The sequence below is a fragment of the Phocoena sinus genome, chromosome 1 (assembly GCF_008692025.1).
Source record: "Phocoena sinus isolate mPhoSin1 chromosome 1, mPhoSin1.pri, whole genome shotgun sequence".
Lineage (NCBI taxonomy): Eukaryota > Metazoa > Chordata > Mammalia > Artiodactyla > Phocoenidae > Phocoena > Phocoena sinus.
The window spans coordinates 166,182,237-166,209,231 of NC_045763.1; the positions used below are offsets into that span (position 1 = coordinate 166,182,237).

At 35.7% G+C, this 26,995-nt stretch overlaps 1 long non-coding RNA gene across 2 annotated transcripts; it reads left to right on the forward strand.

Moving 5' to 3' along the window:
* Nucleotides 1–1,083: 1,083 nt before the first annotated feature.
* Nucleotides 1,084–14,901, forward strand: LOC116748907. 2 transcript variants are annotated; one of them, XR_004348439.1, is made up of 4 exons: nucleotides 1,084–1,153; nucleotides 8,748–8,883; nucleotides 9,000–9,190; nucleotides 14,125–14,901. It is a non-coding gene; the product is annotated as an uncharacterized LOC116748907 (long non-coding RNA). The 2 variants fall into 2 exon arrangements; XR_004348441.1 differs by lacking the exon at nucleotides 9,000–9,190.
* Nucleotides 14,902–26,995: the final 12,094 nt, after the last annotated feature.

Sequence of the window (26,995 nt, forward strand, 5' to 3'; positions counted from 1 at the left end):
TATTAACATCCCTCAGAATGTGGTTTTGGAAATGCAACACTGAGAATTACTGCTGTTATCTATGATCCCATATTATGTAGTGTAGTTGGCATCCTGAGCTTTATCTTTTTCACAGGTGAAGGATAATGATCCAGACAAAAACTCCCATCTCCCATTCAGAGTGGAAGCATCCCAGTCTTCCAGAGTTGTTCCTAAAAAGTCTTTCTCCCTGAGTCCTGTATATTCTGAGTGTATATACAGGATATTCTAGAAAATCAGCTTACTGTCAATAAGAAGAGATTGTGATTATTCATCTTCTAAAGATAACTATAGTATTAATTGCATAACTTATTTTTTAATTTTATATTGGAGTATAGTTGATTTACAATGTTGTGTTAGTTTCAGGTGTACAGCAAAGTGACTCAGATATATTAGGTTGGCCAAAAGTTTCGCTCGGATTTTTCCATAAGATGACTCTAGTAGTGCTTAATTATCTTTAACTCTATTCAGAGTAATTTTGTTATATTGTACTGTGACAGCTGTCATATCAGTGTACATTAAAAAAAAACATAAAAACTGGTGAATTTTTGTGTAACCATTTTAATGTCGAAGTTAGAAGAAAAAAGCAACATTTTCGGTATATTATGTTTGTTTTATTATTTCAAGAAAGGTTAAAACACAACTGAAATGCAAAAAAATATTTGTGCAGTTAATGGAGAAGGTGCTGACTGATCGAAAGTGTCAAAAGTGGTTTACGCAGTTTTGTGCTGGGGATTTCTCGCTGGACGATGCTCCATTGTCAGGTAAACCAGTTGAAGTTGATAGTGATCAAATCGAGACATTAATTGAGAACAATCAATGTTATACCACATGGAATATAGCTGACATACTCAAAATATCCAAATCAAGCACTGAAAATCATTTGCACCATCTTGGTTATGTTAATCGCTTTGATGTTTGGGTTCCACACAAGTTAAGTGAAAAAAACCTTCTTAACAGCATTTCTGCATGCAATTCTCTACTTAAACGTAATGAAAATGTTCTGTTTTTAAAACAAATTGTGACAGGTGATGAAAGGTGGATACTGTTCAATAATGTGGAATGGAAGAGATTGTGGGACAAGTGAAATACACCACCACCAACAACACCAAAGGCTGGTCTTCATCCAAAGAAGGTAATGTTGTGTATATGGTGGGATTGGAAGGGAGTCCTCTATTATGAGCTCCTGGAAAACCAAACAATTCATTCCAAGTACTGCTCCCAATTAGAGCAACTGAAAGCGGCTCTTGACGAAAAGCATCCGGAATTAGCCAACAGAAAATGCATAATCTTCCATCAGGATAATGCAAGACTGTATATTTCTTTGATGACCAGGCAAAAACTGTTACAGCTTGACTGGGAAGTTCTGATTCATCCGCCATATTTACCAGACATGCGCCTTCGGATTTCCAATTATATCGGTCTTTACAAAATTCTCTTAATAGAAAAATGTGTCTTTTATTTTGCTTAAAAACCAAAGGAACTTTTTAACCAACCCAAATACAAATAGATATATCTATTCTTTTTCAGATTCTTTTCCCAGATAGGTTATTACAGAATATTGAGTAGAGTTTCCTGTGCTATACAGTAGGCCTTGTTAATTATCTACTTCATATACAATAGTGTGTGTATGTTAATCCCAAACTCTTAATTTATTCCTCACTCCCACCTTTCCCCTTTGGTAACCATAATTTTGTTTTCTATGTCTGTGTATAACTTCTTAAAGTTGATATTTTAAAGGACATCTTCTAGAGAGGCATAAGATGTAAGCAACTTTTATTTCCAAGGTTACATAGCTAAGAAGCAACAGAATCAGTACTGAATCTGGTCCACACAGTTTACATCTCACCACAGGGCTTCTACATACTGTAGCATAAAGAAAGAGAGATCTGTCAACCCTAACAAGTAAATCCTTGAGGGGGGAAATCCCAGCAGGCTTATTTCACCTAATTGCCTTGGTAATTACTTCTCTCGTATGTTTCAACATCCACTTGCTTAAGTCACTAAATGGTTGTTCCCACAAAATGACTACCCTTCTCACTCACCAGGACCATAAGAAACAAATATGAGTATGGGCTGTGGAGTTAAGTGTCACCTCAATTTACTGTTTGACTATGGACTAGTTACTTAATCTCTTTGTGCCCTGTGCCTTGGTTTTCTCATCTGTAAAATGGATGCGATAATAGTGTATACCTCCTAGATTTTATATGGATTAAGTGACATAAAACTTAATAGCTTAGAACATGGCCTGTAACATAATAAATGCTCAGTGTAAGTTAGCCTTTGTCATTATCACTATCGTCAGCCCTATTCTAATAAAGGGATAGCCAAATGTCAAATAGTGACAGCTAGGAATTAAGATCCTCCACCTCACACTGTAGTCTTATCCAAGTTAAATAACTTTGTTTCTTCAATCATTTGTCATATAGCAGGATTTGAGTCTTCTTCCTCTTTCTAGTTTGCCAGTAATCCTTTTAAAAGGAATGAATTAGATGTAGCCTAGCCAAAAGAGAGTAAAGCAGAACCAATATACTCCTTATTCTAGAGCCCACATTTCTAGAGCTCGAGATAACAGCTTTCTTGGCAACCACATCACTCTGTGTATAAGTGATCCTCAATAGAGAAGAAGTGAGGAAACACATCAGAATGTTGGTATGGCATGTGCAATCTGACTAAACATTCTCAGTATGGTAAATGTGAGGAATTAAAATATCTGTTGTACAAGCTATAGGCTATAAAGCTCATGAGAATCTTCCTGGCTGATGCTCTTCCTAGTGATGCTCTGACTTTCCAACCACACCCATATGTAGGTGCCTACTCCAGTTCTCTAGTTGTAACTAAAACCCGTCTTTTTTCCCCCCACATGTGACTACTAGCTAGCTATCAAGAAGTTCAGAGAGATTAAAAAAAAACTGGAGATCTACTGTCTCTGACCTTAATGATTTGACCACATACAGATTTCTGGTCAACCCATGTGAGATGGTAATGATATAATTCTAATTCAACTTGTTGTTAAGTTAAAATTCAGTTAATCCAGCTGGTTCTTCTTTTGGGTCAACTAGTTGGATAATTATTTTTTACCTGTATTAAATTAACTGAAGTTTTTAAGCCCTGGATTTACCTAACCGGCATATCCTATGTTTATTTGATCTAGGTTTGGTCTATTCACAGCCTGTGGAGAGTTTTGGACAATATTTAGGCTGTGGCATTTTAGGGTTAATTTCAACAGTGGCTTGGACTCACTAGCATAAAAATAATAGAAAGTCAAGAAAAAATAAAGAGAAAAATAATTAAGGATTTTGATATGATGTCTCTCTTACAACCCCAACAAATAGAGGAAATGCTTACAGAATTAGATAAGAATAACATTAGTTCCCATTTATTGGATGACTACCATGTGTCAGGTATGTTTTTTACATCATCTTACTTAATGTCCCATCATTTCTGTTAGGCAACTATTGTATTCCACATAACTGTCATTTTTCTGCTCAAAGTCTCAGAACTGGTAGTTTGCAGAGTTGGGGTTCATACCCATGTGTGTCTCCCTCTAAAGTCCTCACTTATGTTAATCTGTCGCTCCTTTGTGATACAATAATTCACCTTTAAAGATTAAAATAAATAAACAGAGAATCGCCAACTCATGAGCTATACAACAATTGTTTTATTAAAGAATAATGCTGAGCAAAGTTAATTATTTTGTTTTTTTGATAGAATTACAAGATTAATGCCTAGGGAGACAGTGGCTACAATATGTCCTTATATGAAAGTGGTGCTTCCTTTCATTTGTCATGTAACGTAATTCTTCCAATTGATCTAAATTGGCTTTTTTAGCTTCTTCAGGAAGCTCTTATTATTGATGGAATGAAAATCCAATTGCCTTAAGTGTCTTTTTCAGGAAGCCAACTCTAGACTATGTGAGCTGTCCTCTGGGCAGGACTCTTGGTCTCTGTTGGCACCAGGGTAGGGGGAGAGAATGACCCTGCACAGCCTATGGTCCAGTCCATCCCACGCCTTCCTCACATGCTCATTCCTGAGGCCCCAAATCTCCACCCTCTCCTCCTTTCTGTGTACTCAGCTCATACTGGGTTCAAGTTACTTTTTCTTGATAAAGCCTTGCTCAGAAATAACCCACCCAAATTGTTCCACATTGAGTTTCTTTTTTCCAAATTATTCAAGCATGTATTGCCGGAATCATTCATCTTGGCATTTAATCATTTGCTATCTTCTATTATTGTCCTTAAGGTCAAAAATCTTGACTCTACAATAAGACGTATAGTGTCATAAAGGTGAGAAGATTTCCGAACAACTTGGAGCTTGAAGAAACACTAGTCCAATAACACAAGTTCCTGACTTGACTTGAATTCCTACCTATTAATAAACAAGTCAGGACCTGGTCTTATAGAGGCTCTGAGAGTCTGAGAAAAGCTATGCCTCCTTTATTAGCTAAAATATGGTGGATGGGTATAGGCAAAGCACCCAGGGTACTCCTTTAGTCCTTTCTGAAGCCCCTCTAGCACCCCAAGTAGACACAGAGTTTCAACTCAGTCCATGCCTGTCCTCTGCCTCAGCTTTTCCCAAGGCTCTGGCTTAGGAGCAGTCTATTCCATTTCTACCAGAACCACAGTTCAGAATCCAGCAGCTTCTCAGCCTTAGAAGCCTCCACCAGGGGAATGGCCAGAATACTTCCAGAGCTCTTGTAGTAAAAGGATATGTCCTCTGAAAGAAATAGAGCAGCACAATTTCTATCATGCTGTGGTGAGGAAACAAGTGTAAGCACTGTTGAGCCACTGCCAGGGACAGGTATGTTACCCAGCTTTAACTCAGTGAGACAAAGTGTGGCTGAGGCATGCTTAGCAGGGGGCTGTCATTTTTCAGGGCTTCTGAAGCATGCCTTTTTCCTCCCTTCTCATCACTGGAATCGTGGTAACTTTCTGCTGCAAAGTGCAGGCTATCTTGAATTCTGGGGAGCAGCTAGCAGGAAATTGGTGTAATTAGGTGTTATTTCATAGAGGACTGTGCAAACCATAGCATGCCATTTTGGGGATTAGCTTTGCAATGTCTTGGAAAATAATGAGTGAAAAAAAAATACTGTGGTATAGTAGACACCCCTTGCTTTGATTGCAACTTCTGACATGAAGCAGTTGCATGACCTTGGCCAACTTATCTGCCTTGTCTGAGAAGGAATCCTATCCATTACTGCATATGCAGTGATATAGAAATCAGTAAGGAATACTTCCAGGTCCTCTGAACCAGTTTTCACTGGGCTCATTATTTGGCTTCTCAAAGTGCCAGATGCCCAGTAGCTGTCCAACCAAGAGTTGTTGCTTGATTGACTGATTGATTTTGTGTGTTTTAAACTGATTGGAATCCTATAAACAGCAGGCACCCCTTTCCTCAAAGTAAGTCTAAAAAGTACCTGTAGAGTTTGGGAGTATCTCATGGCCTGCAACAAATAACGGAGTGAGCATGGCTGGAACGAGAACAGAATTGGGGGTCCTGGGTTCTTGGGGATCCTCCCGGTTGGAGAAGCAGGCCTCTGGTCCACAGAGAGGATGGGCTGAGTTGTTGAGAGAGTCCTCCTTCCTCCCCTTCAGGCACGTTTAGAATCCATTTCCAACTCACTCCGATCACAGAAACAGACTGGAAAGAACCACATGAAATGAGATAATCAAATCCATCCCACGCCAACAAAGGAGGCCATCCAAAATGAAAGAACAAATAAAATAAAAACCTCTGGCAAAGCTCAGATAAAAGGGACTGCAATTCAAAAGGGAGCTAAAATTACTTTTAATAGATCTTGGTAGAACTGCTGAGAGACCTCAATCTCTCAACTCTCTGTATTATTTATTGATTGAGCTGGCATCCTCAGTGAATCATGAGTGCTTTAGAGAATTACTCCAGCTTTGGGTTACAGATTGAAGCCCAGGAAAGAGAAGCCTTTGCTCAGGAGCTATTTCTTCTTCAGCTATGTGGGGTTTTTTTGTTTTTTTCCCATGCCTCAATTTCCTCATCTGGGAAATGGGGAGATGCATGCAAGCATTTGTCACCTCTCTTTTTCTCAGAACTACCTTGACTCAGCAGCCATTGCGCAGTGATAAGACTTTTCACCTCTCAGATTTAATTATGAATTTCTCCAAATAACACTTACCTCAATATCTTTTACTTGTAGTTCATAAGTTAATTAACCTGCAGGAAAAGAGACCTTTTAAGCATTCTTGAACTTTACTGCAACCCAATCTGTGGCTACATGAGCAACTCAGATGTCTCTGATAGATACCACTTGGTCCATAAGATGTCTTAAGCAGATTAGTTGCATAAAGTCTGGACTTGGGTTCTATACTGGCTTTGTCACCAGCATGTTGTAAAGTATGGAACAAGTCAATATATTTATTTTTTCTCATCTGTAAAATGAGGAGATTGGACTAGGTGCATTTTAACATCCCTACCAGCTCTTAGAGTCTGTATTATAGTAATGAAATTTGTGACATTTACTTCTCTTTCAAGAAGCAAAAAGAAAAGATTGACAGACACAGAAGAAAAATGCTATCTTTCTTTCACTCCATTAAGAATAATACCCTGTTGCCAAATTAGTGACACGGTAAATTGGGGTTACAGTATTCAGTGTCTCTCCTTGGCCAGCACAAGCTGGTAATCAAACCTAACTCTGTGAAATAGAAAATTTTCTTTGAAACAAAGGCATTACCCTTAGTCTCAATAATAATGTAAATCTAGAAAAGATGGAAGAAGACTTTTTTTTGCTTACATTTGTTGTTAAATAAAAGAGATTTCTAAAGCAAAAGCAAGAATGTATTTTATGACCCATGTCTTGTCTGTACATCTACCTGTCTGTCTGTCTGTATCTCTCCATACCATCCCCCTTACCTTCAGTCATAGATCTTTAATCTTGAGTTGGAAAGACTGAAAATTCCCAGGTCAGAAGAAAAATCATCCAATCTTGGATATCTGTAATGCATATCTCAAATATTTCTTTCCTATTAATGTAAGAGTTTCAATTTAACCCCTGAGCCAAACACTGAGCTGTGTTTTGTTTGTTTTGTTTTCATTTATTTGGTGGTAATGGGGAGAAGGTGTAACCTCCTTGGCTTTTGCTAAAAGCATGAAGACCTAAAGAAGATTTAAATAAGATCTCACAAAATGATGATACTTTTCCATTTTATATAGACGAGTTATAGGATTTTTTTTTTTCCAGAAATTGAGTGAGCTGATGACCAAAGTGCCATTACTGGTAGGAAATGTTAAACTACATTTGGCCATGCTGCTTTAACTGCTCACTGCTGCATAGATTTGTGTGAAGTGGAAGGAAGTGGGGACAAGCAGAGGTCAAGGCAGCATGGAGTATGGAGCAGGGCATGGTACTGTGGAGGGACCTGGGAGAGCCTATCTGTATGTTGAGAAAAACAAGCAATATGAAGAAGAAAGAAATATAGTAATCCAATGTTTGGCAGTGAATCTTGCCAACTAAGCTCATGAAAATTTTGGACAAATAAGGCCACCACTCAATGCATGTATTGAGGTCTTCTACGTGCTCAGCATTTTTTTGGAGGACAATGTTGAATCTACAAAAATTATATAATTATATTTTTAACTCAAGAATATTTCTTCAACATCCAACAAGCTCTGTGATAGGCACAGGGGGAAATAGAGGAATAGAATTGGAAGTAGGCAGCACCTCAAACAGTGTGATTTGGGCTGTGCCATCCTTGAAGGGCTCCATTACCAAGATCTATGCAATCTGCAACGGGTCAGCCAATTCAATTTTAAGGGTGTGGCCAAACAGACATATCCCTTGTCATGTAGAAGCCCCTTTCCAAACTGAATCTTTCTTTCTCCAAAGGAGTTTGTTTTCTTCTTTATCTTTGTTATGCTCTTCCCCTGGTTTGTAATGACTGTCCCTTCTTTATCCTCCTGGAATACCCCTACTTATCTTTGAAGATTCTCCTGCACATCTTTTCCGGGTAACATTTACCCAATTCTCTATCAGCACTACCATTGTTCTCCCATTTTTCCATGCATGTGTAATACTGTCTTTGGACAACATCTCATTCTCAGGTATTGTTCTGTGGTTTATAACTAAATATCATGGCAAATTTTGGCTAATATCAGTATTGCAGAGCATCAAAAACCAATAGTTGCTACTTTTATATCCTGTGCTCATATTATAATCTTCTTATCACCTTTAGCATTTTTGGTATAATTCAAAGGCATGACAAAGAATGCTGCTGTTTCATCAGTATTTCTTATCTGATCAAACCCATAGTTTTAATTTTTTTCAGTTGAATCATGTAACTAGAATTTAAGCAACTTCTGTTCAAAATCAGCAGGAAGTCTCGGTCAAATTGCTATTTGATGTTTTGAAAATTTTCCTGCATTATGCATGTATGAGACATACCAGCTCAGCTTTGAAATTTCTTCTCTCTGTTTCAAGGATTTGGCAATTTCTCCTTTATTCGGTTGCTTTGCTTAGTGTATGATGGGCAATCCTTTTTCATGCATCTCAGGAACAAAATGTAACACAGCTTAATCTACTTGGGAATACATTCCCTTCTTAGATGCAGTAATGTATTCAGTAGCTGCTTTGCAAGAAAATATGGAACTGTAGTTCTTTGTCTAATATTAAAATGAGCATCACTAATATAAATGTGTGCCCTGCTGATACATTTCCATGTATTCTGCATCCATAATAACTTTACTTCAATGCCAAATTATAGGGGAAACTTTCTGAAGACAATGCACACGGCAATTACCAGCAGTGCTGATCTCAAGTGAAGTAGTAAAAATATCAACATCATAGACAAGTTTGTGCAGTGACAGTCACATCACAGCTGCTTCCTGGCCACTATGATGGTAAGATGCTGTTGATATTATCAGATAAATTTCTATCTCAGAGATGATAAAATGACAAAAAAAATGTGTGTTAGAATTAATGAGATGTGGTAAGGACTTATGGAATACATCTACAGCTTTTCTTATAGGAAAATTCATAGCTCAAACATTGACATCACACAATAAAATGATCTCCTTAAGAAGTCTGAAAATGGTGTAAAAAAAGAAAGTAAATTTAAGGAAGGCCAACGGAAGAGATTGATAAAGACAAATGGGAAAGTTAACAAATTAGAAAACCAAAAGCAACAGAAGAGCTCAAGATAATTTGGTATTTTTTGTTACTTTGTCCAATTGCATTAACTAGTATGTTGCTGATTTTTGGTTTGAGATTTGCATCTTTTAAATCATGTTAGTTTACTTAGAATTTTATTTTCTTGAAATAAATGTAGAAATGAATCAAATGACCTTTCCTTTCAACATTTACTGAAATGATCATATGATTCTTCCTTGTGATATAGTCATATAGAACATATTAACTTCCTAGTATCATAACACATTTGTATATTCATGGGCTAAACTGCATTTGTGATGGATTATCAATTTAGCAAGACACACCTGGATATATTATATTATATTATATTATAAACTATATTTCATATTATAATCATAAGATGAATATTCAGTTTTAGCAGAGTATACTTGAACACATTCAACTAACTTGTGACTGGTGTACCCATTGTCCTGGGGTTCTGAGCTGTTGTATTTCCTGAAAATCAACCCCAGCACTCCCACAGCAGAGAAAATAGTTCTGTGTAGTAGTAAATATGTTATAAAGCTACAATAATGAAAGTGGTAACTTACTGGCAGAAGACTATACAGGGCAGGGACTTCGGTGGTGGTCCAGTGATTAAGACTTTGCCTTCCAATGCAGGGGGTGTGGGTTTGATCCCTGGTTGGGGAGCTAAGATCCCACATGCCTTGTGGCCAAAAAACCAAAACATAAAACAGAAGCAATACTGTAACAAATTCAATAAAGACTTTAAAAATGAAGTTCCAGCTTGAAGCTGGAGGGTGGTGGAGAAAGACCCCTGAAGGAATAACAGTGGGCACTATCTGTTCCAGCAAGGTGGGGGTAAGTTGTTGGTGGAGACATGGGTCCCATCTTGCCTATTCTGAGGTCCTCTCACAGGTCTACAGAAAACACACTCAAGTCTAGGGGTCTGGTGAGATGGTCAAGACTTTATCTGACCTGGCAACTGACCCAGGCTCACACACCTGCTTTTTCAGAGAAGTTTCACTGGGGTAGCTTCAAGGTGTTGTTTTCTGGGAGAGATAGTGTCTATTGTTATATTAGAGTGGAATTTTAATGTCAACAGATTCCCTAAATAAATAGTAGAAAATGGATATATAATCACTTTATTTCTAGGTAATAGAAGAAGCAAAGTTTCAGAGAGAAGACATTGTCCAGTTTTCCAGAGGACCATAATTCTCAATTAAAAATCCTGGTCATCAATTCAGTCTAAGAGATCCCAAACTCTTTATCATCACCCTTCTCCATTATCAAACTGACTCTGGCTAAGGATTTGCTATGTTTCCCTTGAAGAAGTCCCAGAAATGCAGACTGTGGTAAGGGGTGGGATATCTGGGTTAGGCTGATGCCCATTACAGTGGATCAGAACATAGAAAATCATGTGGACATGCTCTCCAACGCCATCTCAGCATGACTGCTGACACTTGTCTGAACAGACCCTACACTTGATTGTCAGACTGGTGTCTCAATGTTGCTATCACTTCCTCAGGTAAATAAAACCAAGTACATACTTTAAAAAAACAGACTATAATCTTTACTAAATACGTACATACACACACACACACACACACACACACGTGCACACACGCACGTGTAAGAAGAAATTCTCTATATCCTCTTTGTAGAAAACCACGAGAGTCACTCTCTATTCTGGTCAATTTTGAAGCCCTCCTTTGGTTGTTCAGGGTCTGTGGACAACAATCTGCTGGAGTGACAGTATTAAAATACTAAGTAGAACCTCTGAAACTGGATTGCCTGAGTTTAAAGTTTTAAATCTTAGCAACTTACCAACTGTTTTAGTTCAAGTCCTTTAAGAAGCAGTCATTGAGTTTACATTAGAAGGGAGGCAGCAGGAGTGTGGAGTTGAAATTCGGATCCTAGTGCAGGTCTGACACGTGTGAAAGGAAGGGAAGCAAGAGAGGGTAGGGTAAGAGAGTGTCAAATTGCAGCCCAGATCTAAGAAAGTTTCTGCCATGCTGATGAGGAGATCACAAGGCAAAATCACCTGTCAGAAGAATCTGGTCCCTGCCACATTTCTTCATTGTCTGAAGCAGCCCTGGGGAAAGAGTGATCTTGGTACAAATGGGGTGTTAGATCCAGAGGGGCAGTAGCAGGAGCTGCTTATTATTCTGGTAGAAAGAAATCTGACTGGTGCATTTTCTGGACCACCACATCAACTATGACTTTGCACAAAGAACTCATTTATTACTTTATCTAATTTTCTTCGCACCAAAACTCCTCAAAAGAGTTGCCCATATTCTCTGATTTCTGTTCTCCTGTTCATTCTTGAACCATGCACAGAAGGCATTTATTCCTATCACTGAACTGCTCTTCCTCAAGGACACAAGTGACCTTCACAGCGGTAAAATGGCTAGGTCCCAATCCTCAAACTAGTACATCTATTAGTGGCATTGCATAGGGCTGGCTACTCCCTCCATCTTGAGACACTCCTTGATCATCTTCTGGTCCTCTTGGTCTTCTGACCTCAGCATTCTGTCCTTCTCAGGCCCTCTTGATGATATGTTCTCATCCCTATGATGTCTGAGATGCTGTCCTGACCCAGGACTTGGCCCTCAGACTTCTTTTCTACCTACATCAACTTTTTAAGTAATCTTATCTGGTTTTGTGATTTTAAATAACTTTTAAATTTTGTCATATCATACCTCATAACTATTTCAGGTCTCTCCAAAAGTGATCTGGCCAGAAACCTTAGCATCTTCTTTGAGTCTTCTGTCTCATACCTCATATTTAATCCATTGGAATATCTTATCAACTCTGACTTCAAAACACACCTAGAGTCTATCCAGTCCTCACTTCCTCCAAATGCTATCACCCTGAGCTATTTCTCCTCTGGGTTATTGTCAGAACTTCCTCATGGCTCTCCATACTTCTGCTCTTTCTCCTCTACAGAATATCTTTAACCCAGCAGCCAAAATTAACCTTTGAGTTACAGGATGTCTCTTGTCTTCTCAAAGACCTTCATTAGCTCTCCATTGCTCTCAGACAACTCCTGATAATGGTCTACAAGGGCTCTTGTGACTTGGCTTCTGCTATCTACAATCTCATCTCCAAGTACCCTCTGCCATATTTGCTCTAATGGGGCAATAGGTTTTGTTGTTCCTTTACCACCAAGCACACTGCTACCTCAGGACCTTTGCACTTGCTCTTTCCTTGACCTAGAACATTCTTCTCTTACATATCCACCTATCTCACTCCTTCAGTTCTCTTGAATCTCTTTTCAAATATCACCCAAGGGCTTCCCTGGTGGCCCAGTGGTTGAGGGTCTGCCTGCCGATGCAGGGGACGCAAGTTCGTGCCCTGGTCCAGGGGAATTCCGCATGCCACGGAGCGGCTGGACCTGTGAGCCATGGCCGCTGAGCCTGCGCGTCCGGAGCCTGTGCTCTGCAGCGGGAGAGGCCACAGCAGTGAGGGGTCCGTGTACCGCAAAAAAAAAAAAAAAAAAAAAAAATGTCATCCGAGTATTGAGGGCCTCCATGGTCACTGCATATAAAATGGTAACCCTCCCCCTTCAGCATTTTCTGACCCTCTCACCCTGATTTATTTTTTTCTATAGCATGTATTATCATTTAGTATATTACCTATTTACCTACTTATTCATAGATGTTCTCTCTCTTTCCAACACTCATGCTAGAACTGCAAGCTCAGTAAGTGCAGACTTCATCTATTTTATTTACACCATATTCCCAGGGTTTGACAGAGAACAAATCAATGATAAACTATCCTGCTTTGCATTCTATCCTGTGCATGTCAAATTCCAATTTTGAAAATTGAAGCCCTTGTTCTCCGCATAGACATTTATTCAAAGTTTACTCTTATGGGCTCTGTACCACTTTATTGCTAAGGAGAGTTTCTTTCACCATTAGGCTCTCCAGAATGCTGTTACCTGTCAGACTTCTCCTTCTTTGGTCCATGGTATTCTGTTCCAATCTGAGTTCTCTGTGTGTTTTTCTTTTTATCCTTTGTTTTGTCTTTGCTGCCACCCTGCAGTAAAGGGAAGAGAATTTTAACTTCTTTTTGTGGGAAGAGTCACCTCCTGTGTGGAATCTAAGCTGACAATAGATGTTTTCACTGTCTAGGAACTACCTGCAGTGGAATTCTCTGTTTCATGCATGTAATAGAGAGTACAGTAAATATTTGCAGGATTGATTTGAATTGACTTCAATTTACACCTTTAAAGTTGCCCTTGGGTACTCCATTTTAGAGCATATATAATTTAACCTGCTCAGGACCAATAACAATGACTTACATGTGTACAAAGTTTCTCCCTTCTTCTTTTTCTCTCATTCTATAACCCTATTTCCAACAAGTAAAGAAGTAAAATTGAAAGGAGGAATTTGAAACAATAATATTCCTGTCCTCCTTGTTAGTCAAAAATTTATACCAGAACTGCTTCCCCAATTGTTATTATTTGTAGGATTTTTGATTGAAGGAATGAAGTATACTATATGTACATAAAAGTGAGCAAATCATCAGTTACAGTTTGACAAAATCTTGGAAACACACCCATGAAACTAACACTCAGATCTAGACACAGAAACCTACAAGCTCCCCAGAAGTCCTCTGGTGCCCCCACTGGTGTCACTAACCCTAGAAAGGATAACTACCCATCATTCTCCAGACTCCTAACAACAAAGAGTACTTTTGCCTGTTTTTAACCATTCTATAAAAGGAGTAGTATGGTCTGTATTCTTCTGTGTCTGACTTCTTTTGCTCAACATTACGTTAGTGATATTCAGCCAAGTTTTGAGTGTTGTGGATTAGAACCCTTCTCATCTTTTCTGCTTGGCAAGATCCGATTTCCTGCTTTTTCATCCTTGAATCCTCATGTGGGTGACTTTGAACCAGAGAGATACATCTTCTCAAATTTACTTTTGTGTTGCTACAAATCCTCAAATGGAGAGTAATAAAACCTTCTTAAATCTTCTTTTCAGGCCTCACGTGCTGCTAACATGGAAAACTGAGAAGCTTCAAGAATGATGGTCTAGTTTATTGGCCAATAATTAGATGTGCAATCAGTGAAGTCAGGCTCATAGAACTAGTTACCAAATTTTCCAGGAGAGGAGCCAATGCTTTGAGGTTCCTCGGCAGCAGCTGTGTTGAGTAAGTAAAAGGTATTCTTTGATTCACAGCATCTCTGAAGCCACTATGATTGTTCCTGGCCCACCCATATTCTCGGAAGAAAGTGCCAGGACTTATGCCTAGCTGGGCTAACTGGGAATGGGAACGTTGTCATTTTTTGTGGTACTCGATGAATAAAAGCTGAGCAAAATTTTATATCTCAGAGCACTGAGTTCACTCTTACAGCATACTTGGTAAACTTTGGGGAGATGGTATAACTGCTCTGGGGTCTGGAGCCTTAGTTCCTGTCCTAGTTTTGTCCTTAACTCATTGTGAAAATTTGGGTGAAGTACTTTATGTCTTTGACCTTAGTTTCCTTCTGAAAAAGCAGAATGTAAGACTATGGTCCCTGAAGCCTCTGTCATTCCTTGTGTGGCTGATAATCTCTACCTCTCTGCCTTTCCTTGTATCACTCCAGCTTCCCAGCTGTTAATCCCTGTCCATCAAGCTTGTCTGCAAAGTCTCTCTTCCACCAAACTTTTAGCAATCGTCTCCCTTCATGCTGTACACACATATTGAGAGCTGCCAGCATCTGTGTTTGATGCTGCTTCATCCTTTGTTGATAATGTTATTTTCTGGCATTCTCCTCCCTCCCCACATGTGTGGTATGAGTCCATCTAGAGATCCTTTTGTAATCATCCATAATATCTCATATCATATACTGAATAGATGAACTACATGAGGTTAATCCTACTGATCTCCAAAGATTCCTTCAGCCTTTAAAGAACAGATTATGATTCACTCTATCTTGTCCTGAAAGACACTTCTACTCTCTCCACTTCCCAAGCCCAGAGGTGACAATTATTCAACACTATAAGATCCTTCTGCTGAGATTAACAGAAATTGGCATCACGGGCAGCAGAGAAGACAAGGAATGAGGAGCCAGGTGGGAGGCAAGCCATAATCACTTAGTCCAGAAGAAGACCAGGTGGACAACTCTGATCTGGAGGGCAGTGATTGAATCTTCAGGAGAACTTTTGGTCATCTGAAAGAGTCTGGTTTTCCTCAGACCTATTGCAAGATCTTTTTGCCCATTCAAAGACCTTTAATTAATATGAAATAATATGTTTTTCCTAAAAATCAGTTGTTTCTCTTGCTTGTATCCAATACTTTTCATAGGATTATAGTTTTATGGGGGGAAGGGGTACAGGCTCAAAGCTGGGAGAACATTTGGTGATTCTCCCAGCTTAGGAAGTTTGCATTATTTAATATTTTGAGTTCTTCTCTTTGAAACCCTTGTGTAAATCATTAAGCTACAGGGACACTATCACTATCAATTACTTGCATTTATTTAGGATTTTCATTTTATAAAGTGCTTAAACATATATCTTGCTTTGACACATTGAAAAATCTTGTAAGGCAAAGAGGCTAAACACTGCCACCCCACTTACAGATGCAAATCCTAAATTAAATATATGTTTTTATCTAAATGTATCATTGATCTGGCAAGATTTTAAGGAAAATCCTTGGAGGAGAGAAAAAAAACAGGAATAGGAATTGAGTGATTTATCATCACCCCTAGTAACTTAGAGATTTTGTCTTAAGCTTTTGATTTTCCAGGTAGGAAGTAGAATCGAAATCACCTATATACATCTTAAGCCCTTTAAGATGTATATAGGTGATTTAGTAGAATCAAAATCACCTATATACATCTCGTGCCTCGTTGATTCACAAACCTATCAGAAACAACACCTTCTTTTTTCTAGTTTGTAATGTCCCCTTTGTTATTCTGAAACAAAATTAATCATATAACTTACATAATTTAAACTTTGCCCTAGTCAAAAAATAGACAAGGAATAAAGGAAAAATAAATGATAACAAATTATGATGTATTTAACTACATAAATTATGAATAAAACTACACTGGAAGACATAAGAAGGTCATCAGGTACTTATACTTACCTGTTGACTCACTGTAAAAGTGACAGCTATGACTAAAACTGATGCAAGAGTATTGATTTTCTGAGATGATAACCAATTCTTGATGAAGTTCTAAACAAAGTAAAATAATGATTAATATAAAAGCTGGATTCCTGAAAAAAATCAGAATATTAAATATTAAAATTGTGAAAAAATACTTTTGGTTTATATGTATAATTAAGTTATATGCTAGGATCAGATAATTCTAAACAATTTTTAAAATCTATAAGAATAGTGAATTTTTGTTGTGCTATATTGTTCTGTTTATTGCAGAGCATCTAATACACTAGGGCTCTACCCAGTAAATGCCGGTAGCATTCCTTAATCAAAAATGTCTCTACAAATGTCCAAAATACTCTGAGGAGGTAGAAGTATTCCTGTTGTAGACCTCTGGGTTATATCATTAGTGAAAGAAAGTACGAGAAAAAAGGATAAAGGAAAAAAATTTGTCTGACTTGTTCTTGCTGGAAGGAATCTAACTGTCTCTTGAGAAACCCTAGCAATAATCTATTTTTCACTTTAGTTTGGGACTCAGATTTACACTATGTACATGGTGCAAAAAAAGCTGAAGACTTATTTTAGTTCAATATGATCCCAGGTTGGTAGAGATCTCATGCTTATGGAGTAAACAAAATTATTATATATAGAAAAATACTCCTTTAACCTAAGAATTCCCACAATAAAATTTTAATGATTTGCAATGTAGAAGAAAAATATCTTGAGAAACAAGGCACCATGAGTGAGGGTCAACAGAAACAGCAGACTATAGAATCAGGCTCACAAATACATCAAATATTGAGATATTTGAATACAGGGTTAAAAAGAATACATTTACTATAGTTAAGGTCATAAAATGTAAAATCAAAGGGATGATCAAAAAAGCAAGGGAGGGCTTCCCTGGTGGTGCAGTGGTTGAGAGTCCGCCTGCTGATGCAGGGGACAGGGGTTCGTGCCCCGGTCTAGGAAGATCCCACATGCCACAGAGCGGCTGGGCCCGTGAGCCATGGCTGCTGAGCCTGCGCATCCAGAGCCTGTGCTCCACAACGGAGAGGCCACAACAGTGAGAGGCCCGCGTACCGCAAAAAAAAAAAAAAAAAAAAAAAAAAGCAAGAGACTACTATGAAAATGACCTAAACAAAACTTCTAAAAATTTACACTCATATAGAGAGACCTACAGAGTTGGTCACCACCTTACAATTTTTGGACTTTATGATGGTGTGAAAGTGATATGCAAAAGCAATATGCACTCGGTAGAAACTGTACTTTGAAGTTTGAATTTTGATCCTTTCCCAGGCTAGTAATATGTTCTACAGTGCTTGATGCATACTTAAGCCAACTTGATGCTGGACAGAAATGGTGAGCCACAGCTCTTAGTCAACCGGGCAATCATGAAGGTAAAAAAACAACATGCTTACAATCATTCTGTACCCATATAACTGTTCTGTTTTTCACTTTCAGTACAGTTTTCAATAAATTACATGATATGTTCAACACTTTATTATAAAATAGGCGTTGTGTTAGATGATTTTGCCCAACTATAAGCTAATATACGTGTTCTGATTCAATTTAAGATGGGTTTATCAGTACGTAACCCTGTCTTTAGTTGAGGAACATCTGTATATATATATTATAAATATATATAACTGTCATATATTTACATTTATATGTGTGTATATATCTATATATGTATAAGTTTATATATAGATATGCATGCATACATACATATATACAAATGTATGTATATGTGATTTTAAGGCTTAATGGTTAGAATAAACAATTTAAAGCAGATGAAGGTATATTAAGCAGAGAGGGACAAATAGATGGAAAGTATATATAACTGAGACAATAATATAGACCTAATTGGACTTCAGAAGGAGAGAAGGTTATGTACACAATATTCAGAGATATGATGTTTAAGAGATTTTAGCCCCACTTCCTGGATGATACTAACCAATATATGCTCTAAATGAATATAATAAAAAAGGGACCCTTGGACTTGAACTGCTTCGGTGATAAGAGATATAAAGAAGAGGGACAGGCTCAAGATCAGTCAACTACCTCTGTCACCCAGCCATGTTTTGAAAAGAGCTGAAAAAGATAAGTTTTACCTCCCTTTAAAAAAATTAGAATTGGTAAGAAGAGACAAATTCTAAGATTGAGGAAGTATAATAAAACTCAAGCACAATAAATATATCTACACTGAGACCTTTGTATAAGAAAAATGTAGAAGAATATATAAGACAAAATATAGAATGTACAAAATAAAGAGGAAATCTTAAAACAGGAAGAGAGAGTCAGATTACTTACAAATGAATGTAAATTATATTTACACTTCTAATAGCAACGGGCAAACCAGAAGCAAGTGAAACAGAATCTTCAAGATGCTGAGAGAAAACTAATGAAAAAAATTATTGACTCAGAAAAGTTATCTTTCAAAAGCAAGTGTAAGTAAAAAGGATTCTGACATGCGAAAACAGTGTTCATCCTAACCAATTGCCAATAAAAAAACTTAAAGTGTGCACTTCAAGAAGAAGGAAAATTATTTTAAAAAGAAGAGCTGAGGTGCAGAAAGGAAATGCTAGGAAAAGAGGTAAATAGATTGGTAAATATAAAGAAAGATTGACTATAAAACATAAAATATAACTGATTTGTGGGTTTAAAAATCATCTTAGAATTAAAATTATGGGCAAGAACATTTGTAAGTCTAGAGGAAGTAGTAAATAGAGCTGATGGGTTGTAATTTCCTTGTAGTGTTAAGAGAGGGTAAAGATACTTATTATTAATTTTAGATTTATTTAACTATGTTAAAAGTCCCAAGGGTACTATTAGAATAATAGAAATAGGGTATATAGCTTCCAAACCAGTAGATGATTAGAAGTGAAATGTGAAATCTACCACTCCAACTCAATCAGTACAAGAAAAGGTAAAGGGTGGTAAATTAAAAAAAAAAAAGCCAAATAAAACAACAACACAAAAGAAGAAATGGAAAATATAGACTAAGGCAATCAAAATAAATGAAAACATGTCAGTAATACAGTCAATGTATGTGGACTGAATTCATCCATTAAAGTCAAAGATTATTGTAGTAAAACAAAACCAAAATTCTCTTGTGTGCAATTAACAAAGAACCTATATAAATCCCAAGAACACAGAAATGTTGAAAGTAAAAGGATGGAAAATGACACACCAGGTAAATATTAACTTAAAAAAGTAAGCTTGAGGAGCAAACTAACATTGGAAAAATTAAGCCTTGAGGCAAAAAGCTTTTTAAGACTAAACAGTGATGAAAACTTCAATTATATAGAAAGTTATAAAATTTCTATATTTCTATATAAAACAAAATTGTCAAAATTACAAGGAAAAATTGAAAATCCACATCATGATAGGGGATATTAGTACCTCAATATCTTTCTCAGTTACTATTAGGGAAAAAAAATGACAAAAAAACAGTAAATGTAGGAATATTCAATTGACACAGTTATCGAGGTTGGTCTAATGGGCATATATCTAGAATGTAGACTGACAAATAGAAAAATAAACAATCTCTTTAAACATACCCAGAACGCTTATCAAACTTGGCTGCTTAATAAGCTGCAAAACAATTTTCAACACATTTCATAGAACCTGTTTCATCCACACTGCTTTTTTGTCCATAAATTAAATGTGAAATTAATAAGAAACTCACTTCCACCCCAACTTTGTAAATAGAAGTCATACATAATAAAAATGCATGCATCCAAATTTTTAAAAATCAACATTAAAATTACTAAAACAAAAGTACATAAACACTTGTGTGATGTAGAAAAAAAGTTTGAGTAAAATGTACAGCCTTTAAAATACATATATTAAAAGAGAGACTTGTTAATTAACTAAACATTTAACTTTAGAAGTTAGACAAAGAATAAACTCAAATAAAATAAATAAGAAATCAATACTCCAAATATTGAAATATAAAATAACACAAAATGGAGATTTACAAACCAAAAGCTAGTTTGTTCTAAATGCTAAGAGTATGATGATTCTGCAGCAAAATTGATTAAGAAATAGAGAACGTACAGCTAAACAATATTAGGAATGAATAAGTGGGACACACAAATTCATCGTCAGAAAGAAGAATGGTGGTTGCCAGGGGCTGGAGAGAGGGGAACTGGGAGTGATAATTGAATGGGTATGGAGTTGCAGTTGTATAAGATGAAAGTAGTTTTTGGGATGGATACTAGTGATGGTAGCACAACAGTGTGAATGGACTTAATTACCACTGAACTATACGCTTTAAAATGATCAAGATGGTAAATTTCATGTTATGGGTATTTTACCACAGTTTAAAAAAATTAAATATGCCGATGTAAAAAATATATAAAAACACGGACTAGATACACACTCATGATAGTGATTACCTCTAGGGAGGCTGGGAGGGGAATGTGATTAGGAATGGAAATATAGGTAACTGCAGCCATACCTGTAATGTTTATTTCAACAATAAACAAACAAATAAATAGCTGAAAAAAAAGAAGTGAAAAAAGAAAAGGAGGAACACATCTCCAAATGGAGTAGAAATTAAATAATAAAATATGAACAACCTTATGTCAATATATTTTAAAACTTAGATAATTCCTTGAAAAAGAGTGATTCATCAAAGTGCCCAATAAAATAACTGCAAACCTTAATGGCACTATAACCACCAAATAAATGTAATTGATAATCAAAACCTACCCACAAAAAAACATACCAAGCCCAGACAGTTTATAAGCATCTTTTACTAACATTTAAGGAATAGCCACTTCCAAATCTTGAATAAACTTTTTTTCAGAATATAGAAAAATAAGGAAGACTTCTAAAACAATTTTATATGACTATTATAACTTTGGTACTGAAAACAAACAAAGGCAGTAGGGGAGAAGACATTGACAAATTTATCTCACTTAAGATTATGCATCTTAAATAATATTTGCAAACCTAATCTGAAAATGTATACATATACCATGTTCAGGATGGCAAAGTTGATTTCATACTAGAAAATTAATCATTATCATCTACCACAGTTAAAGATTAAAGAGAAAATTCTAAAATGATTTCAGAAGATTCAGAAAAGTACTTAAATAGTTACTTTTTATGTTTAGAACTCTGAAAATTTTTACTTTTTAAGAAAAATAATGTGAGATAATTTTGATATTTCCTCTACAAGAAAAAGCATAATACATTAAATATTAAGCTACTGAAAATATATTAAAAACTGGTGTAGAAAAACGTAAAGCAGAAAGAAATTTCTGCAAATGCATTACATGTAGAATGTTGCTACATGTATTATAACTGCCAATTAAAATATATTTTGTTTGATTAAATCACTATGAATTGGTAATAAAATAAACACATAAATCTAGTTCATAAAATTAGTATTTGGTATTTAAAATCTTATTGAAATTCATATTTTAACAAAAAAATTATAATCAACAGAAACATATCTAATTAAATATTTTTTTTAAGTTTTATTTTATATTGGAGTATAGTTGATTTACAATGTTGTATTAGTTTCAGGTGTACAGCAAAGTGATTCAGTTATACATATGCATGCTTCGATTCTTTTTCAGACTCTTTTCCCATATAGTTTATTACAGAATATTGAGTAGAGTTCCCTGTGTTATACAGTACTTGTTGATTATCTATTTTATATATAGTAGTATATTATATATAAAACTCCTAACATCAATAGCCATTCATGACTTAAAACAACAAAAACAACTTTTTAACAAACAAGAATAGATTATTACTTAATCTGATAAAAGGCATTTATTTAAAAACTTCAGGAAACATTATCCTTAATGGAGAAATGTTAAAGACATTCCTTCTAAATATAATCAGGAACATGATATGAATTTTCAATAGCATCATTTCTAGCTAACATTGTTTAGGAGGTCCTAGCCAGAGCCATAAGACAAGCAGATATGTAAACATTCATAGACAAAAAAATAATTAAAAGAGAAAAAGATTGACTAGGAAGGAAAAACGTGCATATTATTTATTGAGTATATAATTGTTTACATAGAAAATCTAAAGATCTTTCTAGGGCAGTACTAGAATTAATAAGAGAACTTAGTAAATTGTACAACATAAAATTAATATACCAAAATAAATTGCATTATATAAATGAAACTAAGCATTAGAAATGTATAAGTGCAAGAATATATGGCACATAAAAATCAAGAAATACATAGCCATATGTTTATGGAAAAATAGAAAATATGTTTGAAAGGTGTTAACGGAAAAAAAAGGAGAGGCATGTGAAATTCGTATAAGGGGAAAAAACAATATTGTATTGATAATTCCTGCCAAAGTGATCTATACATTCAAACAAATTTCAGTAAAAATCTCAGTAAGTTTCTCCACGGAAGCAGATAGGCTGGTACCAAAATTTTTAATGAAGAAAATCAGGGTCAGGAAAATCCAGGACAATTTTGAAGGAAAAAATAAAATCATGGTGGACACCTACTTTACCTGGTACCACGGTAGTTATAGAACCATTAATTAAGCCAATGTGCATTGGCATAGAAATAGACATACTGACCAACTGAACTAGATAAGGGGCATAGAAATACATCCATATTTAGACAGAAACTTAATACTTGACAGAGGTGAAATTGCAGGATAAGGAAAATGTGAATTATTCAATAAATTAGATTTCTTTTTGAATCAAGTGATTGAAATGTAAATCCAAGCTCCATCCACAAACACCTGTGCTACCTTTACCATACACAGTTCATTTCACTGGGGCTCACGAAATGAGGAGATTTATAGAACATCAGCGGGGTAAATACTTGGATAGATAACTTGTAACTGTGCAAAGTGGGCAGTGAGAGCTGTCTGCCAAGAGGGAGGCAGTATGGGGGTGCCTTGTCTACAGACAATAGTTCAGCATAATGCAGATGGTCAGTACAAACTGATCAGCATTAGTAGGTGGAACACAAATGATTAGCCATCTCATTTGTAGGTCTTTTTTTTCCCACTTCTTTTCTATTAATATGTAACTGATATAGAACATTATATTTGTTTCAGGTCTAAAACAATGACTTGATGTATGTATATATTGCAAAATGATCAGCAAAGTATAGTTAATATCTATCACCATACATAGTTATAATCTATTTTTTCCCTTGTGATGAGAATTTTTAAGATTTATTCTCTTAGCAACTCATAGGTCTTTTCTACTTTTAGAATCCCATGTTTTTAAAAGGATAGATCAAGATTATTTTTAAATGTTTTAGCTACTTATCTGCAGGAAGGAATGCCTGAACCACATGTTTTTTCAATGTTTTTTTCTTCCAATTCTGGAATTTTAATTTATCTCTGCATAGTACCTAACCATTTTTTCTATCTAACCTAAAGTTGTTTACAAATACAGTCACCTGGGATTGTACCCATCCACACTCATCTACAAATCTTAGAATAGCAGAAAGATTGTGTGTGAGATTAGCAGCAACTGTTACTGCACGAATGGGAAAAAAAGGTTTATCTTTGTTTATCTTTTATCTTTGCTGTGGACATTGGTTAAAGAATAGGACAGAGGAGGGAGAGGTTTCTAGAGGCATATCTAGGAGCTGGTTCATTCCAGTCCACAAGGAAACATGGCCCATGGTCATAAAGACCTCCCCTGGTGACTCACAGTGCCCTAAAATGAGATTTGTTTATTCTGGGGCACATTTTATCATTTAGCCTCAGGGTTATTCAAGCTTCTAAAGCTTATAGGTAGTAAGTGGTTTGGGGGTGCCAGGAAAAGTAATTGGATTAATGCATTTCTATCTCAGATTACTGGCAAGTAAACCTGTGGTATGTGGGCTTTTAATGTTATTCTGAGTGTGGCATACACAAACAGCTGCTTCCGTGACTTATTATGCTCCTACATCAGACCCACCCATCCAGACCCTGCCTCATCTTGTCACACCCAGATGTACCATTTAAAGACCCTGTACTGTGCTGCCCATCCTTTTACCTTTCCTGGTTACTGGCTTTTTGCTTTCAGCCTCCCCAATTCTTCCCAGGGTTCTTGATGCAATGAAACAAAACAAAACGAAAATCTTTCCAATTACACGAAAGCTTTATCATTTGCAATTTTGCTCAGTAGAAACATGTAATAATTCAATAATGATTTGACAGCAGGGAATATCTGCAGCTCTGTGTAAAGAGATGTTAAGAAGAAGAAAACATAGAGTAAGACATCGGACGACACATTTAACCAACTCAAGAAAAGGAAAGATTTTATCAACTTACAGTCAATATGTTGTTTATTGTCAACAATCTTCGATTAATTAGAACTGGAAAAGAGTTTTGTGGTATAAAGAATATTGGAGTCAGATGACTGAGGTTCAAAGCCTTGTTCTACCACTTACATTCTGTGTGATGCTGGGAAACCTAACATTTGAGGCTGTCAGCTGCTTTGCGGCATTGTAATCAAATAAGTAAACAAGAAAATGCTTTGTATATTAATAAACATTCTATAAGTGTAAGGGTTTTTCTTTTTAATTCATTGATTCAGGCCTTACTTAATAACAATCACAACCAACTTTAATTACTGAATGAACTAGTATTACACTTATAATTCTTTTAGAATCTACCAAAATTTAGAATTTTATAAATTCAAAATAGCTTTCCCTCAGTTAATTCCCATCCATGAAGATGTGCCTATGACATGTAAAATACCTCTTGTGAACTGTCTGTGCTAAGGGTAATGGTCCTCCTTCCTCAATGTTTAGTTTACATCCTGACTTTTAGCAGTGGATAAGGCTGTGAATGCATAACTAATTATTCCTGTGAATTATTTTGTCAAATTATGTCATTTCAATATTATTTTGTGAATTTAAAAAACAGATGTAGCTAGACTTTCATATGTGGAAGCGAGCATTGTGAATCCAGGTGATATTTGGGTGCAAATTTTACTTGACCTGGGTTCTGATAAATATATTGATATAGATTTACTGTCCCCTTCTCCTTGGTGACAATTTTTATGACAGAAGGTACTGCTTTGATCTTTACTGTGCTTTCAGTCAACTTCTCAGAGCCTTCCAACTGACTCTCCTAGGGCAGTCAGTTATTCTAAGAGACTCTTGCTCTAAGAGACTCTTGCTAGAGTAACTTGATGGGCAAAAATTCTTTCTAATAACATTTCTTTACTTTCACTGGAGGCATATTCTAATTCATTCTAAAAGTTTGGAAAGTCTTTAAAAAGAAAAAAGAAAAAAATATATGACTCCTTAATGCTATACCCAGAGATAAATAACTGCTTTTTTTTTTTTTCAATTTATCTTTCTAAAATTTTCTATGCCATCATATAAAGTTAATACAATTTATTGCAATGTTATGGTTTTTCTTATTACAAAAGTAATATGAAATTATTGCAGAAAAACATTCAAGTGAAAAAAAGAAAATAACCCACAATCTGATACCCAGAGGTAAGGGCTATTTAATCTTGCTGTATATCCTTCCAATCTTTTTTTAAGGCTATATATACCTTTTATTAGAATTTAAATTTTACCACTTTTCTTATTACAAAAGAAATCTAAATTCAATGTAAAAAATTAGAAAATAGGAAAAAGACTAAAAAATACCCATAATGTTTTCACACAAAGGTAAGTACTGTAATAATGACACATCTTCCTCTAGGGCTTATATTAGGTCTTTCTTATGCCCATGTATGATTTCATATTTTCTACAAACATAGGACAATACCAATCATACTGATTTGCCCTCTACTTTTTTTAACTCAGTAATGTATAGTGACTGTGTTCCTATGTCTTTAAGTATTTTTCTAAACATAAATATTAATGACTCACAGTATTGTATTGAATTTATCTACCCTGAATTATTGAACCAGTTTCTTGGTTGGGGATGTTTAGAATGTCTCCAATTTCTCACTACTATAAACTATGCTACAGTGAACATTGTTCAACTATTTTTTGTAGCATCTTTTAGTATTTTCTGAGGATGGATGCCTAAAAATGGAATTTGGAAAGTTCATGGTCCATTTTGATGAATTGTCTTTAAGAATCTTTTCATAATTTATACTCCCAATAGCAGAGTGCCTTTTCCCTGCATCTTTGCCAAAATTGGCCATTATATCTTCTTATTTTATTTTATTTTTTTCACCTTTGAGTATTGAATTGGCAAATGCTTATATTCTCCTTTTCATTTAATTTACATTCCTCTTGATTATGTTTTCTTTTAAATCACATGCTTACCAGTAGACCACTGAATCTGTGGGAAATTATCTTGATAGTAAAAGCAATGGAAGAAGAGACATTCTTGAATCCTGAACTTGCAGTTGTATGAAGGAGCCAGTGACTTTTCATTAAATTTTCATTAATTCATACATTCATTTATTTTCCTTTATTATCATTGGACAAATATTTACTGTGCTAAGACTTTTTCTAAGAGCTGAGAGTATAGAGGTGAACAATATTGATAGTGTCCCCTCTCTCTTGGAGATTTTTATAGTCTAGTATACAAAACAGACATTAAACAAATAATAATTAGAAGTGACCCAAGAATTATAAAAAAAGAAGTTAAAAGTAATTATCCTAAGACAACTATATTTAGGCTGACCTAGTCTGTTCAATAAGATGTAGTTCATTGAAAGTCCCCTACTTAGTACTGTGTTTCTCTTACAATTGGGTAGTAGGAGGATATGGTAAACAGAAGGTGCATACAAAAAGTAACTGATTTTATTTGGAGAAGTCTTAGGAAATGTAGATATTATATTCTCATCTCACCAGGTGA